The sequence below is a fragment of the Hevea brasiliensis genome, chromosome 8 (genome assembly GCF_030052815.1).
Source record: "Hevea brasiliensis isolate MT/VB/25A 57/8 chromosome 8, ASM3005281v1, whole genome shotgun sequence".
Lineage (NCBI taxonomy): Eukaryota > Viridiplantae > Streptophyta > Magnoliopsida > Malpighiales > Euphorbiaceae > Hevea > Hevea brasiliensis.
The window spans coordinates 87,973,506-87,990,394 of record NC_079500.1 but is presented as its reverse complement, the minus strand read 5'-3'; the positions used below and the strand labels follow the sequence as shown (position 1 = coordinate 87,990,394).

General features: G+C 28.6%; 1 non-coding gene across 1 annotated transcript; it reads left to right on the top strand.

Moving 5' to 3' along the window:
* Positions 1 to 2,837: 2,837 nt before the first annotated feature.
* Positions 2,838 to 2,944, top strand: LOC131182739 (small nucleolar RNA R71). The gene has a single exon (XR_009150999.1). It is a non-coding gene; the product is annotated as a small nucleolar RNA R71 (small nucleolar RNA).
* The last annotated feature ends 13,945 nt before the right edge of the window (positions 2,945 to 16,889 follow it).

Sequence of the window (16,889 nt, the reverse complement as noted above, 5' to 3'; positions counted from 1 at the left end):
ACATTACTCAAATTTTGGGTGTAAGACCCTTAAATCTTAATTGTAATACTTATCTAAAACCTGGAATTTTGGAGTTGTAGGATTTATGAGTCTAGGTTGGTTAATTAGCCATAACTTGCCCTACACAACTTCAAATTTAGTGATTCTTGAACCTGTGTAACCATGAGACATAGGGAAACAACTCATATGAAGAACACTAAGCCAAATTATGACTATAACTAGTCCAATTAGCTTGACAACTTTGAGTTCTAGAATCTGCCATGTTTTGGAACATTATTAGTCACTAGTCCAGTACTTGGTAAATTGACCATAACTAGAGCTACAAAACTCAAAATTAATTGATTCAAATTAGAAAATAAAACTAAGATATAAAGGAACAAATTTCATGAAGAATACTTTATCAAATTATGACTAAAACTAGGTTGAAATAGGGTTATAAAATCGGGGTCCAGAACTACCCTAGACCTAGAATATATTGAAAACTTCAAAATCTACTTAGAGATGAATTAGGCATTTATTTCATTAGCTATTGGAGATAATTGGGAGAAGTATTAAAATACTTTAATTTTGTACTTTTAGTAGAAAATGCGACTTTGAAGGATAAGGAGAATTGAGTCAAGAAAAAAGAAGATTTACATAAGATTTGTGCACAACTAATTCTAATTCTTTGTTTTTCAATTAGAAATTGTTTTGAATAAGTTTATATGAATGATTATGATTTTTATTGCATTAAGAATTTTAATTTGAGAAAGTGTGTGTTGCCTACCCTACAAGGGTAAATTTACGAATGAAATATGATTGTTGATTTGCAATGAAATTATTTGAATGAAATGTTTGTATTGGTTTTTTGAAACCACACTTGGCATGACAATTCTTATTGTGTTCCTCCTCCATCTATGGGGTTGAGTTTGATTACGTTTTCCTCCCTCTCTGGCTTGCCAGTTGAGGTTGAGTTTGGATGAGTACTCATATAGCTAGCTAGCCCCCTCCCTCATTAATTTCAGTTAGTGAGGTTGTGGATTGCTTTGTTGTGGTATACAACACAGTATTAATTGAAAATTTTGTGTCATGACCTAAGTTATGTGAATTGTGGCAACACTATTGTTTGAAATTATTTTGATAAAATGTTATTGAAAATCTAGATGTTATTTTCATGATTTATGGAAATGTGAATGTTGTAAACTCTTGTTTACCATTTGATAAACTGTGTTTATATTAAGTTTTAAATTATAGTTGTGCACCACTGAGTGTTTGCTCAGCGATAGCTGTTTCATGCTGTTGCAGGTAAGGAAGAGGAAAGAGCTACAGAGTGAGCAACATAAAGCAGAATAGGATATAGCTTCAGGTATACATTTTAAGTATACCCTTGTATATTCATTTTTATGTACATATATCTATATGTATTTACGTATAGACGTTGAGAAATTGTATAAAAATCTTTATAATGTTATTTTGGTCACTTCAGTTAATGTAGATTTTATCATATAAACTTTGTTATCCCAATGAATGCAAACATTTAAATTTCTTTTTGAATTCTGCAAATGATGAATTATATTCTTATGATGAAATTGTTGAGACTGAAATGATATGCTTCAATGTTTGATTGAGTTGAATTGTGGATTATATATTTTTATAAATTGATTTTCATTGGTTTAGAAGAACTGTTTTGTTGCATTTTTAGCTGGCACCATGCAGAATTTTTGCAAAATTTTAAAAATGCTCAATTATTTCTAAATAAATTTTATGACATCCATTTGAATCAATTACATTTTAATACTGCTTTTCTCACCACGCCAAACTTAAATAGGAAATTGATACGTTAAAACCCCTTGTAGTATATTTAATAGATTAACGGTAGGTGAAGTTCGGTAATTTATTAGGTATACTACGGGGTCATGTTATGCCTTACAAAGAGGTAAGGTGTGACATAAAAGGACTTACCTTTGAATGGACTTCTGCCTCTTGCTCTTCTTCATTGTTTTCGTTAACCACTTTTTCTTTTTCAACTCTGTGGTCAACCTTTTGTTCAGCTGGAGTCTCCTTACTTGGTGCTTCCACTTCCTTGGCACTGCTCAACACAATTGCACATGCATTCTCTTTTCGGTTCTTAACTGGTTGAAAAGGAAGCTTACCAGACCCTTGTGCTTCTAATTTGCTAATTGATGTGGCCATCTGGCTCATTTGATTCTCCAAATTTTGGATACTTGCCCTTGTCTTTTTATGAAAATTCATAGTATTAGTAGCTAAAGATTTGACAATGTCCTCTAAAGACATACATTGATCTTGACCTGCTAGTTGTGGTTGCTTTTGAAACTAAATTTGTTATTGGTTGAAACCAGGGGGTCAATTAGGAAAGGTGTTCCTTTGTGCTTGATTGCCATATCTAAGGTTAGGTTGATCCCTCCATCCTTGATTGTATGTGTTTACATAAGGATCATACTTCATTTATGGTAGACTAGGAAATCCTCCAATTTACATTTGCATGCTCAATGGAATCCTTTTGCAATGTAGGACACATATCAGTTGGATGTCATTGTGCTAAATATATACCACATGTATTCACTAGTTGCACATTCCCTACAACTAACTGGATAACAATAGAAGTCAAATTAGCTATTTGATTTTCTAAGAAAGATGTACTTACCTCATTGAATCTTCTTGTAGGTGGATCATTCCTTACTCCAAACTTTTGTGAATTTGCAGCCATGTTTAATATCAAGTTCTTTGCTGCTTTAGGTGTCTTATCTACCAAAGCACCTCTACTAACTGCATCTATCATGCCTCTATCAGTCGGAAGAAGACCTTCATAAAAATATTGAATGAGTAGTTGGTCACTTATTTGATGATGTGGGCAACTTACACACAATCTCTTGAATCTCTCCCAATACTCATGCAATGACTCCCCATTATACTACCTAATGCCACAAATATCTTTTCTAATGTTGGCTGCCCTTGAAGCTAGAAAGTACTTCTCTAAGAATAACCGCTTCAAGTCATTCCATGCGTTTATGGAACTAGAAGGTAAGTAGCAAAGCCAATCTTTCACTGCATCCCCAAATGAGAATGGGAATGGTCTCAACTTAATTTACTCCTCTATAATACCTATAGGTTTCATACTTGAACACACAATATGGAACCCCTTGAGGTGTTTGTGAGAATCCTTACCTATAAGACCACAAAAAGTAAGCAATAAGTGAATAAAGCCAAATTTCAATTCAAAAGGTACGGCAAGTGCAGGATATTGAATGCATAATGGTTGTTGGTACATGTCAGGAGTTGCAAACTCCCTAATGGTGTGATTTTCATTAGCATTAGTAGCCATGATTTCTAATTCTAAATCACTTGATGAATCTAAAGGTTCTTGTTCTAAAAGTTAAGAAGGAATCACTTGTGGATCGTTTCCAACAAAAGTTTCAGCTCTGAATGGAGTGGATAATTTGGCTTCATGCTTGACAAATTCCCTGATACATTTAAGCCTTATATCAAGTTCTTCTTCAGACATGCAACCTAAGAATAAACACAAAAACTAAATATAAACATATTTGAATTCAAGTTTAAAACAAATAACAATCACTCCTTGGCAATGACGCTAAAATTTGATGTGTGCTAAATGCACCAATTAAAAATATTCTATCTAAACTACTTAAATATAGGGTAAGTAGAGGTCAATCTCACAAGGAATAAGTAAACGCAAACAAGAAAACAGATCTTAGAGACACAAATAAATAAAAGGAACCTAAAACAAATAAAATAAATACCTAATCTATAACTGAATGTGCAAATAAAATAAAAGGGGCTTTTGATTTGTATTTGCTAAACTACTAAAGCTAAACTAATAATGCTAGAATATAAACTAAGGCTAATGACACTTATGAATACTCAACACAATCAAATTGCAACAAATTTAGTAAACATGGTGTATTCACCATGTAACATGTATCAATTATTGACTAAAGATGCAAATTTATTCAATTAAGTAAATTGGTTATAGAAGTTAACAACTTCTTTATCTTTCCTTATAGATTAGATTAATCGGGAAGTGCTCTACAATTAATCCCTTACCATCACACTTAATTTGAGACTAAAGTAGCTTATAATTGAATTTAATTATAGCATTAATCATTAGAAAGACATCCTAATTCAAGGTAACAAACTCATTCAGCATAGTTCATTTAACCTAGACACTCATCTTTATAATGAAATTAAATCATTATGTGCTACTTGTAGTTAGATTATTTAAGCTATTACGTACTCAAATTATCTTAACTGAGCAATATGTTTTTATGCATAATTAATTAGTTGGCTACCCTAACTAACCATAAATTCAACATTCATAATATACACCAAAAGAAAAGTGATATTCAGTATAGAACAAATCTAGGTTTTATTAAACTCGAATCAAAGTCTCATGATAAAATGTTCCATGCCTTCAACTATCTCCCTACTAAATTACAACTCTACTCGTACATAACTACAAACATTAAATACAAACAAATTAACAAAAGAAGAGACAAAAGCATGCTGCCCTTTTAGAAGTAATTTGAACAACTTGAATCTAATGTTGATGATAATGCTACGCACTCCAAGTGCTCCACAAGTCAAAAGAAGAATAAGAAATCACACCAACAATCAGATCAAGTAGTTGATATCTTTAAATGCACAAAAAGAGAATTTGGATTGAATTGCTTCAGATCTATATTTTGGACCCTTTTATAGAGAAAAATATATTAACTCAGACTCCAGGTCTGATTTGAAAGTCCTAGTTTTAAAACTATCTCAAGAATCCTAATTAAAGTAGGAAAACGAGTTAAAAAAAGGAACTCTCCTTGTACAGATCTACTACTTACACGACCTTGGGGACCCACACCTTTATTTTATTTATTTTGAGCCTTAGATAGAATAATTAAATCTATCAATTAAGGCTCTAACTTATGGTCCCACATAACTAACTATAAAGAGTCCAAACACACTTAACATGTGACCCTCAATGTAATCTGGCCTAATTGCTCTCATTTTTTATATATCACCTCAAAATATATCAACTAAGGTCCATATAAGCCCATAACATCATATTCACACTCTAAATAGTGAATCATATACAAACTTCATTAAGACTATCCAAAGAAGTTCAACATGGATTGATGTCCGAATCTGTTTATTTTTCACCATTAGCCTCCAAATACCATGAATAAGATACCCCTAAGCCCATTTTGTCATTGGCTAAGTCCTCATTAAATTCTCAGCTCATTTTGCCTTAAAATGTTTGATGTATATTTTGCTTTTTTTTTATGTTCAATTCACCTCTTTGTGCTTCATAAGCTTTACATGCTCTTGTAAACACCTAATAACATAAAAATAAGCATTAAAAAGCTAATTGAACAAAAAACAAACTTAAAAGACTAAGTATGCAATGATAAAGATATGACATTTTAAGCAACTATCAGTTGGCAAGATCAACAAGGCAAGACAGAGAAGAAACAAGCCTAGAAAGAGTGGTGTGATTAGCTAAAGTGACGACGTAATGAAGGAGAATTTTTTTTTTACTGCTAGTTTTTTTTTTCATTTTTCTTTTTATTTTCCATGTCAGCATTTTTTAACATCTTACTCTCTCCTTTGTGAATTTGTTCACACTCTCTGTTGACTATGCTCATAGGTTATCTTAATTCCATTTTTTGAATGTTTAAGTGTATTGTATATGGGACATTTTGAAAGGTTAGGGTGCCATTAGGCTTTTTTGGTAAAGTACAGGAGTGAATTTATATACTCGGCCTATCAGCCTATAAGCTTTTATAAGATTTATAACTAAGCATATTAATTCTATACAAAGAAATTAAATAATCTTCACTTTGTATATTCATGACTCTTATTAGTTATTCAAGACTTAATTTTATTCTTGCTATCTTTGATTGTTATCAAATTAAGGACCATGAATGATTCGATTTGGCAGGACATCTTGGAAAAACAAATTAAACTGAGGTTAAGAATATTGTGAAACAAGAAAGACATAATTATGAAAAATAGATTATAAGAGATATGAATATAATAAATGATCTAAGGTAATACATATTATATCTACTTTAAGCTACATTAATTAGTATATCATATTTTCTAATTATATATATATAGAGAGAAAGAGAGTAATTAAGCTCTGAAAGTATGTATTAATTACATAATCTATTTGTTAAGTATAAAAATTCTAAAAATTGAAATGAGAATCGACTCAACATGTATAAGTGGAGAACGAAATAATTTGAGTTTATTTTATGAAATAAAAAATATATATAAAAAGAAACAAACCCAACCACATGTAATTGCATGGCAGTTACCATGCAAAATTCCTCAGCCAAACAGTGTGCCTCGCGGTAAAAACCATATATAAAAGTCAAAGCACTTAACATCACGTGTCGTTGTTGTAAAAAAAAAATAATAATAACTTAAGCTTTAATTGTTTTGTGAAAATTATTTTTTTTTTTAATTATATTTTTTAATATTTGAGAGTACCCAAGAAAATGAGTATATAGAAAATATTTTTCTTATTTTTAAAGAAAATAAATTTTTCTTTTTAAAAGCGAAAATTATTTTTTATTTTTTAAATTTTAATAATTTTATTAAAATATAAATATATATATATATATAATATTAATTTAATATTACAATTAAATAATAAAAAATATTTTTATGAAAAATATTTGTTAAAAAAATATTTTCTTTTTTATATACGAGTTATTTTTTTAAAACAAACAGAATTTTTTTTTTTTATAGACAATAATCGGAGCCTTAGTGTTACAAAAGTAAAAAAGTTATTGCAAATACGAAGCAAAGAGCAAAGTAAGAAAAAAAAATAGAAAAAGGAACTTTTTGCATTATCGGTGCAATTTGATTCTAAAATTCAATCAAGAAGAGAACAATTATTTTCAGAAAATAAAATACATTTAGACTATGAATATTTGTTATAGTTTATGTTTATGTGTGATTATACTCAAGATTAGTGATACAAATAGCAATGCAAAAAGTTTAATAATAATAATAATATGAATGATTAAACTATATAAAATTTTAAAAATTATAAAATTAAATTTGAATTATAAATAATAATTAATAAAATAGAAGAATATGTTAAATGGATCAAGTTGGCAAATCGGGAAGGAGAGAAACAAGGTAGTTTTTTATTCTTGTACGCCAAATCCTCTCTCTACTTTGATGAGAATTAATTGTGCAATTCAAGAGCTGGACTCGGAGGGTGTGCATCCAACTAGCAATGGATCAAGTCCAGCCATGGCCCCCATCAAGTGATCTGGTCTCGGCCTGCTTGGGGTTTTATCAAGTTCAATTGTGATGTTGCATGGTCTGAATCCTCTCCCATTTCTTCAGTTGTTGTTATCGCAATGAATTTTTCAGGCAGGGTTGTTGATGGTTGGGCAAAGAAAGACCGGTGCTCTTCCCCTTTCAGTGGAAAGCTACTGTTGTGCCGGAGGCAATTCGATTAGCAAATGATATGGGATGTTCTAATATAGTTCTGGAATCTGATTCTCTGATCCTCATAAATGCTTTAGGATCAAAGCAGCACCAACGCTCCATGGGAAATTCGAGCTGTTGTTCAGGCTATTCAATCTTTCATGAAGGATGATCTTTCCCATGTTAGCTAATCTTAGTATGCATAATCAATTGCCCTGTAATTGGATCTCTGCCACTCTTCTTCGGATAGCTTGCTGTAATGATGCTCCAGGGGCTTGTAATGCAGATTTATTTTGCATCTTAAAAAAAAAAGAAAGAAAAAAGAGTGATCTTGGATAGAAAGCTCCATGAAGTGGAGACATTAATCCTGAAAAAGCAGAGGCAATTGAGCATAGGCTCAAAAGGTGAAGGGTGACCAATCGTCCCTTAAGCTTGGCTTTGATAAATTAAAGGCACATAAATGGATAAATAATTTTGGTGGAGTCCCACGAAGCACTTACTTGCCTTAGTGGACAAGTATCAGAATCCTACTCTTTCTGAGTATGGATCAACATAACAAGATTGGAACTGGATTCCCTTCCGCCAACTACCACTGACACCAATAAAGGCAATAACATTTTTCCCCATATATATATATATCCAAAAATAATTACACCACCTTATTAATTATTTTTTAAGTTTATAATTAATTAAATTAATTTTTTTAAAATTAGTTTTATTACATTAATTTAGTTATGAGATTTAATTACTTATTTATTTATTATTTTTGGATAGCTATTACTGAAAGTTATTAATTTTTAGTGGTCATTGGTAGAAGTTATGTCAGTTAGTCGAAACTTTTTTGATAGGTTACTAGCCGGTAATAGAAAACTCGGGTAAATTGCCGTAACCGCTTGAACGTGCAGGCGTAGAGTGGTGAAGGTTTCGGAACTTTTCAGGGTCCGTCAAGTACAGCTATAAATATTATTCGTAGTGCTACGGTAAAGACACCAACTAAATCAATAACAAAATCAATCAATTCAATAGATTTCAGCAGTTTATTTTTATTTTATCTGTTTGATTTTTCAAATTTTATATTTAGTGAATATTTGATTCACCTGTTAAATATAATTAGTAACTGATAGACATCTAAACAAATGAAATAAAGTGTATGATAAATTTTAAAAAATAAAGCTGATAACTGATAGGTAGCTGATATGATACCCATCAGTTATAATTTTTATCAACTCTATTTTTAGAGCTGTTTCTCAACTACTAATTACTGATAACTGATTTTATTTTATTTTTTATTTTGACTATATTATTTTTTTTTATTTAACTTAAAAATTAATATTATTAATATTTTTATATTTTTTATTTATAATCTTAATATTTTAATTAACGTATTTCAACTTTATTAAAATATTTTTTTATTAATAACATAAAATATAAAATATTTATTTATATCTAAAAGCTTAAAATTAATTTTAAATTTTTTCTTTATCAATAATAATAATAATAATAATAATTTTATTAATTTATCTATATTTTTAAAGTTATTTAATTATTTAAAAAAATTAATTATTTTCTTATTTTAATAATAAAATAAATGATATAATATATACCCTTATTAGTCTTTTCACATATCAACAACATCTGTTAAATATAATTTTAACTGATACTTAACATAAATCAGCTATTATCAGCTATCAGCTATCAGCTAACAATAACAGCTATCGACTAACAGTTATCAACTATATTCAACAGTTAAACTAAACAGATCCTTAATTGCCTTTATCTTTATGCTTAGATTTCTAAGCAATCAATATGAGTTACTGTTCTATTTAGAGTGAGATTTTGATAAGTTGTGTTCAATATATACGAGTTTTCAAAATCATTCGAAATATTAATCAACTAAATTATTTTTTAAAGAAACATATGTAAAATTGGAAGAACTTTCTTCTATGCGCGGTAATCTTTTTTAAACCTTTCTTAGCTCTAGAGATTAATTAACTTTCTAGATTAATTTGCTTATGCTGTTTTTTAGCTATTTGGTATTGCATTAATAATTAAAATCAGTGTCAGAATTAGAAATTATATAAATTTTGATAAAAATATAGGGACTAAAATGATAATATAAAATATTAAGAGATCAAACTTAAATAATAAAAAAATATGAATGAAATTTATATAGAAATGCAAAGGTCAAAACAAAAATAAAAATATTAAAGAGGTAAATAGTAATTTAAAAAAAATAATAAATTTTATAGTTAAATTTTTAAATTTAAACAATTTTAGGAGTGAACAATATTTTTTTTAAAAAATCATAAAATAAAAATGTAATGATAAAATTATAATTTTTAAAACTACAGCCCCTTACTTACAACGCAATTGCCCTTTATTAAAATATTAATGGTTGAATGACCAAGCGAAAAGAATTAAAAATATTAACTTTTAATGTTATAACTATAATTTTTTTTGGTACTTACCGTTAAGGGTATTTTTAAGTCAATTTTTGCTTACCTATAATAAATTTCTAATTGGGCGATCTTAAAAGTGCACTCTCCAAATTGTCTTGATACATTTAAAATAAAAAAAATTTTGAGTTTTTTTTAATAGAGTTGAACTCTAATTATTAAGGGAGGAAAATTCTCATCTTACTGATCATTCTAAGCATCTGTTTAGTATTGTTATTAAAATTGTTATTGAAAAAATTATTTTTTTTAAAATATATTAAAAAATAATATAAAATTAAATTTATTAAATTTTAACTATAAAAATATTAAAATAATAAAATAATTTTTTATAAATTACTTTTTTTAATAGCATCTAAAATAATATTTTTATTTAGAAAAGTAAATTATAATTATAGCTTTAAATAATGATAATTGACTTTTTTTTAAACTATTTTGTATTGCATTAAGACTGACACTTCAACTCTTAACATAAAATTTAAGGTAAATAATAAATTAATTTTTGAGGTTTGTAAAATTTATGATTTAGTCTATTTAAGCTAATTTACAGTTAATTATAAAAAAATAACTAAAACATCCATAACTTTATTTTTAATTTGAAAGAATTAAATCCTAAAGTTTTATTTTATTAACAAAATAATTTATTTATCTAAATTTTATATTCATATAGTTAATTATTTTATTTTTAAATTATTATACATTACATTTACATAATTATATATTTTATTTAAAATATAATATATACATATATTATGCCTAAAATATAATAAATATAATTTTTTTTATTGAGATAACCTCTATGTGTAGTGTCCTAAATTATTAAGAATAAATTTATTACAATATTTGTACCATAAATGTATTTTATATTTGCATTTATAATTCATAAATTCATTAAATACGTGTTAGTGTGATAAAAAAATTTAAAATTAGAAAAATTAAAATAATTTTATTGTAATCTTTCATAAAATTTTATGTGTAAAATTTATATTAACTAAATTAATGAATTCCATAATTTGATTTTTATTTATAAAAGTATATATATATATATATATTAAATACAAGGTATTATATTGATCAAATTAGGAAGTTATACAATATGAAAAAGGTAGTCATTATGTAAATAAAAATAGTATATATGATCAATGGCAGAGCCACACTAGGGTCAAGGGGGGCACTGGACCGCTCTGAAATTTCCAAATCTCTTAGGATTATATATTAGTAATTTTACTAAATTAAGATGGGGATATCACCTTTTTTATGTCCTAAACTTAGACAAGCTGATACTCATTATTCTATAATACTACCGTATGGTTAGTGGACTAAACAACCCATTTCCTAGCTCAAAGGTAATTATAGGTTATTCTATTTTTTTGTTTATTTTGTCTCCAATCATCTATAAGTAAAAAAAAAAGTTCTTATTCTTTTAGGAGGACAAAGTTTTTGACTTTTTATCACTGTAATTGCATCCTTAATTACGAACAAAAGTATAATTATAAAAACAAAGTCTCTTTTAAAAAAAAAAAATAAAGTTTATACCTATGCATCAGAGTGAGTTATAGAAGATTAACCTTATATTCCTTAGACTTATATTCTAATATACAAAATAAAATTGATGGTAAATTTATATTTTTATGTCGTTAATTATAAAATTAAATTGTCAAAATAAAATTGATCATTAATCTTACTAGATATATGAAAAATCTACTTCATGATAGAATAAGAGATAAATTACTAAATGATTGTTTGATGAATTACATTGAAAGAGATATATTTCTAAGTATTGACAATGAAGTTATTATGATTAATTAGATTTCAATTAATAAAAAATAAACGATAATTATTATAATTTACTTATAATATCTTATCGAATTCTTATTAGAAATTCTCTTATCAACTTATGTCTATTTTATGTATGTTATTTTTATAGATTACATATTTTAACTGGACCCCTCTCAGATGAATTCCTACCTCCGTTACTGTATATGATGGTTTGTTCCGTTATATGTTATTGTAAAACTATAATTTGCCATTATAAAGTCTAAAATTTTATTTTTTTAAGTAATAATTAAAATTAACGTGACTGACATTTTAAAAAAGTTAATGTGATTATATATTTTTTTATAAAATCAAATAAATAAAAATTATCATATTATGAAATTTATTAATTAAATTTGTTGAGAAGTTTGGATATTTATGGACTATAATCCATATTCATGCATAACCCGTATGCTCTAAGACTTATATGATTAATCTAACATATAATGACATTAAAGTAATAAACTATATACATAAATTTGTAATCTAAATATACCTGAATTGCAAAAACAATAATTTGCTCAAAGATACAAACCATAAGAAAGAGAGAAGGACATGGTACATCATACACAAAGCACAACTGTTCTCAAAAAATTACTCAATTTTCTGCACTGTGGAACTCAAGTTTCCCTTGCTTGGGCCAAGAATGAAACTCATCCAATTGCAAGCATACTACACTGTACTTATATTGGCCAAAGAGTTGCATCATAGGCCAATTATCAAGAGGGGGGTGAATTAGACTTGAACGATTTTTCAACATTACTTGTAACCTTTGACAAATTGTGGTTTGGTTCCAATGCAAATACCTAGGTGCAGTGATAGTGCCAAGTAACTTAAATATGTATCGCATATATAGTTAATTCAAAGTGCAACAACTACTCAAGTTTAGACAATTCAATATGTATATCTCAAATATTCACAACTTAGTACTTTGAATAAGATCAAGGCAACTCAACACAAAATGCTTCTTAATTAACTCAATATATTGCTAAATCAATTCAATCAACACATCAAATATGTCATTCAACTCAAAATTATCAATAAAGCAAAACAAATGATATAAAGTAAAGAGTTAAAGGTTGAGAAAATTGAATACAAGAATTTTTTATAGTAGTTCGGCTTAACAAGCCTACATCCATTCTCTCAAAGGACTGCTTCGAGTCTTCACTACACTATTTTCTCTTTTCAATGGGCAAGATGCAAGCCATTGTACATTCACAATCTTCAAGACTTCATTAGGTTCTTGAAACCTTTACAAGTGTTATCTCAAACACTCTACTCACATCAAGCTTCAACAGATGCTTAAATAATCCTCATAAATGATATTTAGGTTGATTTTCACTCAATTTTACTCAATACATTCAGCACTATAAAAATGAGAGAGAATAGATATGTCAATGTAGCTCAAATAGAATTTAAGGCACTTGAATAAAAACTTTAAATGAGTTTCAAAGAGGGGCTGTTCTAAAATTTTCATTAAATGTAAAATGGTGTAAAATAAGTGTTTATAAATTCCCAAAACATTTTAAACCATTTGAAACCCTTTTGGAATGTTGTAGTTACAAGTTTGAAAGAATTAGCTGTTGTTTTATTATTTTGTACAAACCCAGAACAATGTCTAAATACTTAGCAAACTAGGTAGCAAATTAGGTAGCAGACTAACAACCAGTAGCAAACTAATAGACCATCTGCATTTGTTTAACTTGTAAAATTAGCAACTTTGTACCAAATTAGAAAAATTAATTTGATCATTCAAAAACTTCAAAACCATAATAACAGTAATCTTCAAACACTTAAAAGTGAATAGTTTAGGGACTAAAAATATGAATCATTGGCAACACTCCCTCAGAGTTTTGCACAAGAATCTTCAGACTCAAAAACTTAACTCTAGACATTCAGTAAATCTTGGAAGGGAATTTTCTTTATCTTCCTACACTTTGCTTCATTTTGTGCTAGTATTAAATACCTTCTATCTATAAATTGGCTCAATAACCATGAAACTTTCCAATTATATCGAGGAAGATTCTTCACATAACTTGAAGTAAGATTAGTTTGATTCTACATAAGTTTTGCCGTCATCAAAATCAATACTCATTTTGAACTTATAGGTGAACACCGGTGCAATAAAAAATAGTGCAACGGACACTCATAACAAAACAATTGTTATTTAAATTTAGAAGAATAAGACTCACAACTTTATATGTGAGAGTGCATATGCATCGACAACACTCAATAATTTGCCTGCATGATAACCATGACAAGTTATTACTTTAATGCAAATTTCTATAAAAACATCAGACATAGGGCTAGAATTTTCATGAAGACATCTTGTCTAGAAACTGACCATAGGTTGCTCTAAAATTTGCTTTAATCTGGATTTCAATTCTGGACCTGACTAAAAATGATTAAATGAATAGCGTTTAGTAATTTAAGGCATAACTCACTCTAGAAAACTCCAAATTAGATGATTCTTGAACCAATGGAAACCTAAAGCATAGTAGAACACTTCTTATGAAGATTATGAACCCAAATAATGACCCTAAGTTGATCATATTGCTAGACCAAGCTGGTCCAGCAAATCTACCTTGACTCTGGACATACCTGGAAATTCTGGACAATTACCTATCTAACCAGTTTTGGAAAAATTGCCATAACTTGAGCTACAAAATTGAAAATGTAGTGATTCAAAAACCAAAATCTTCATAAGACCTAAAACTACAACTTTGATGCTTTGGTCAGAACCCAGATCATAAGGCATCTTGGGCAAATTTTTAGGAGAAGTCAGGACTTCCTAATCTAGAATTCTTGTACTTGAATCATTTTAGCCATTTGACCCCATGATAGTAATTAGACCATAACTTTCACTAGAAAATTTCAAATGAGATGAACCAAAATGATTTGAAAACCTAAGAATTAGGGCTATAACTTTGGTTTAGAAACATTACTCAAATTTTGGGCCTTAAATCTTAATTGTAATACTGATCTGAAACCTAGAATTTTGGAGTTATCGGATTTATGAGTCTAGGTTGGTTAATTAGCCATAACTTGCCCTACACAACTTCAAATTTAGTGATTCTTGAGCCTGTGTAACCATGAGACATAGGGGAACAATTCATATGAAGAACACTAAGCCAAATTATGACTATAACTAGTTCAATTTGCTTGATAAATTTGAGTTCTAGAATCTGCCCTGTTTTGGAACATTATTAGTCACTGGTCCAATACTTGGTAAATTGACCATAACTAGAGTTACAAAACTCCAAATTAAGTGATTCAAATTGGAAATAAAACTAAGATATAGAGGAATAAATTTCATGAAGAACACTTCATCAAATTATGACCAAAACTAGGTTGAAATGGGGTTACAAAATTAGGGTCCAAAACTGCCCTAGACCTAGAATATATTGGAAACTTCAAAATCTACTTAGGGATGAATTAGGCATTTATTGGATTAGCTATTGGAGATAATTGGGAGAAGTGTTGATACTTTAATTGTATATTTTCAATAGAAAATGAGACTTTGAAGGATAAGGAGAATTGAGTCAAGAAAAAAAAGATTTACATAAGATTTGTGCACAACTAATCCTAATCCTTTGTTTTTCAATTAGAAATTGTTTTGAATAAGTTTATATGAATGATTATGATTTTTATTGCATTGAGAATTTTAATTTGAGAAAGTGTGTGTTGCCTACCCTACAAGTGTAAATTTATGAATGAAATATGATTGTTGATTTGCAATGAAATTATTTGAATGAAATGTTTGGATTGGTTTTTTGAAACCACACTTGGCATGACAATTCCTATTGTATTCCTCCTCCATCTATGGGGTTGAGTTTGATTATGTTTTCCTCCCTCTCTGGCTTGCCAATTGAGGTTGAGTTTCGGATGAGTACTCATATAGCTAGCTAGCCACCTCCCTCATTAATTTCGGTTAGTGAGGTTGTAGATTGCTTTGTCGTGGTGTACAACATGGTATTGATTGAAAATTTTATATCATGACCTAAGTTATGTGAATTGTGGCAACACTATTGTTTGAAATTATTTTGATAAAATGTTATTGAAAATCTAGATGTTAGTTTCATGATTTATGGAAATGTGAATGTTGTAAACTCTTGTTTACCATCTGATAAACTGTGTTTATATTAAGTTTTAAATTATAGTTGTGCACCACTAAGTGTTTGCTCAGCGATAGCTGTTTCATGCTGTTGCAGGTAAGGAAGAGGAAAGAGCTATAGAGTGAGCAGCGTAGAGCAGAATAGGATATAGCTTCGGGTATATATTTTAGGTATACCCTTGTATATTCATTTTGATGTATATATATCTATATGTATTTATGTATAGACATTGAGCAATTGTATAAAAATCTTTATAATGTTATTTTGGTCACTTCAGTTAATGTAAATTTTGTAATATAAACTTTGTTATCCCAATGAATGCAAACATTTAAATTTCTTTTTAAATTATGCAAATGATGAATTATATTTTTATGATGAAATTTTTGAGACTAAAATGATATGGTTCAATATTTGATTGAGTTGAATTGTGGATTATATATTTTTATAAATTGATTTTCACAGGTTTAGAAAAACTGTTTTGTTGCATTTTTAGCTGGCACCATGCAGAATTTTTGCAAAATTTTAAAAATGCTCAATTATTTCTAAATAAATTTTATGACATCCATTTGAATCAGTTACATTTTAATACTGCTTTTCTCACCACGCCAAACTTAAATAGGAAATTGATACGTTAAAACTCCTTTTAGTATATTTAATAGATTAACAGTAGGTGAAGTTCGGTAATTTATTAGGTATACTACGGAGTCATGTTATGCCTTACAGAGAGGTAAGGTGTGACATAAAAGGACTTACCTTTGAATGGACTTCTGCCTCTTGCTCTTCTTCATTGTTTTCGTCAACCACTTTTTCTTTTCAACTCTGTGGTCGACCTTTTGTTCAGCTGGAGTCTCCTTGCTTGGTGCTTCTACTTCCTTGCCACTTCTCAACACAATTGCACATGCATTCTCTTTTGGGTTCTTAACTGGTTGAAAAGGAAGCTTACCAGACCCTTGTGCTTCTAATTTGCTAATTGATGTGGCCATCTGGCTCATTTGATTCTCCAAATTTTGGATACTTGCCCTTATCTTCTTATGAAAATTCTATTATTAGT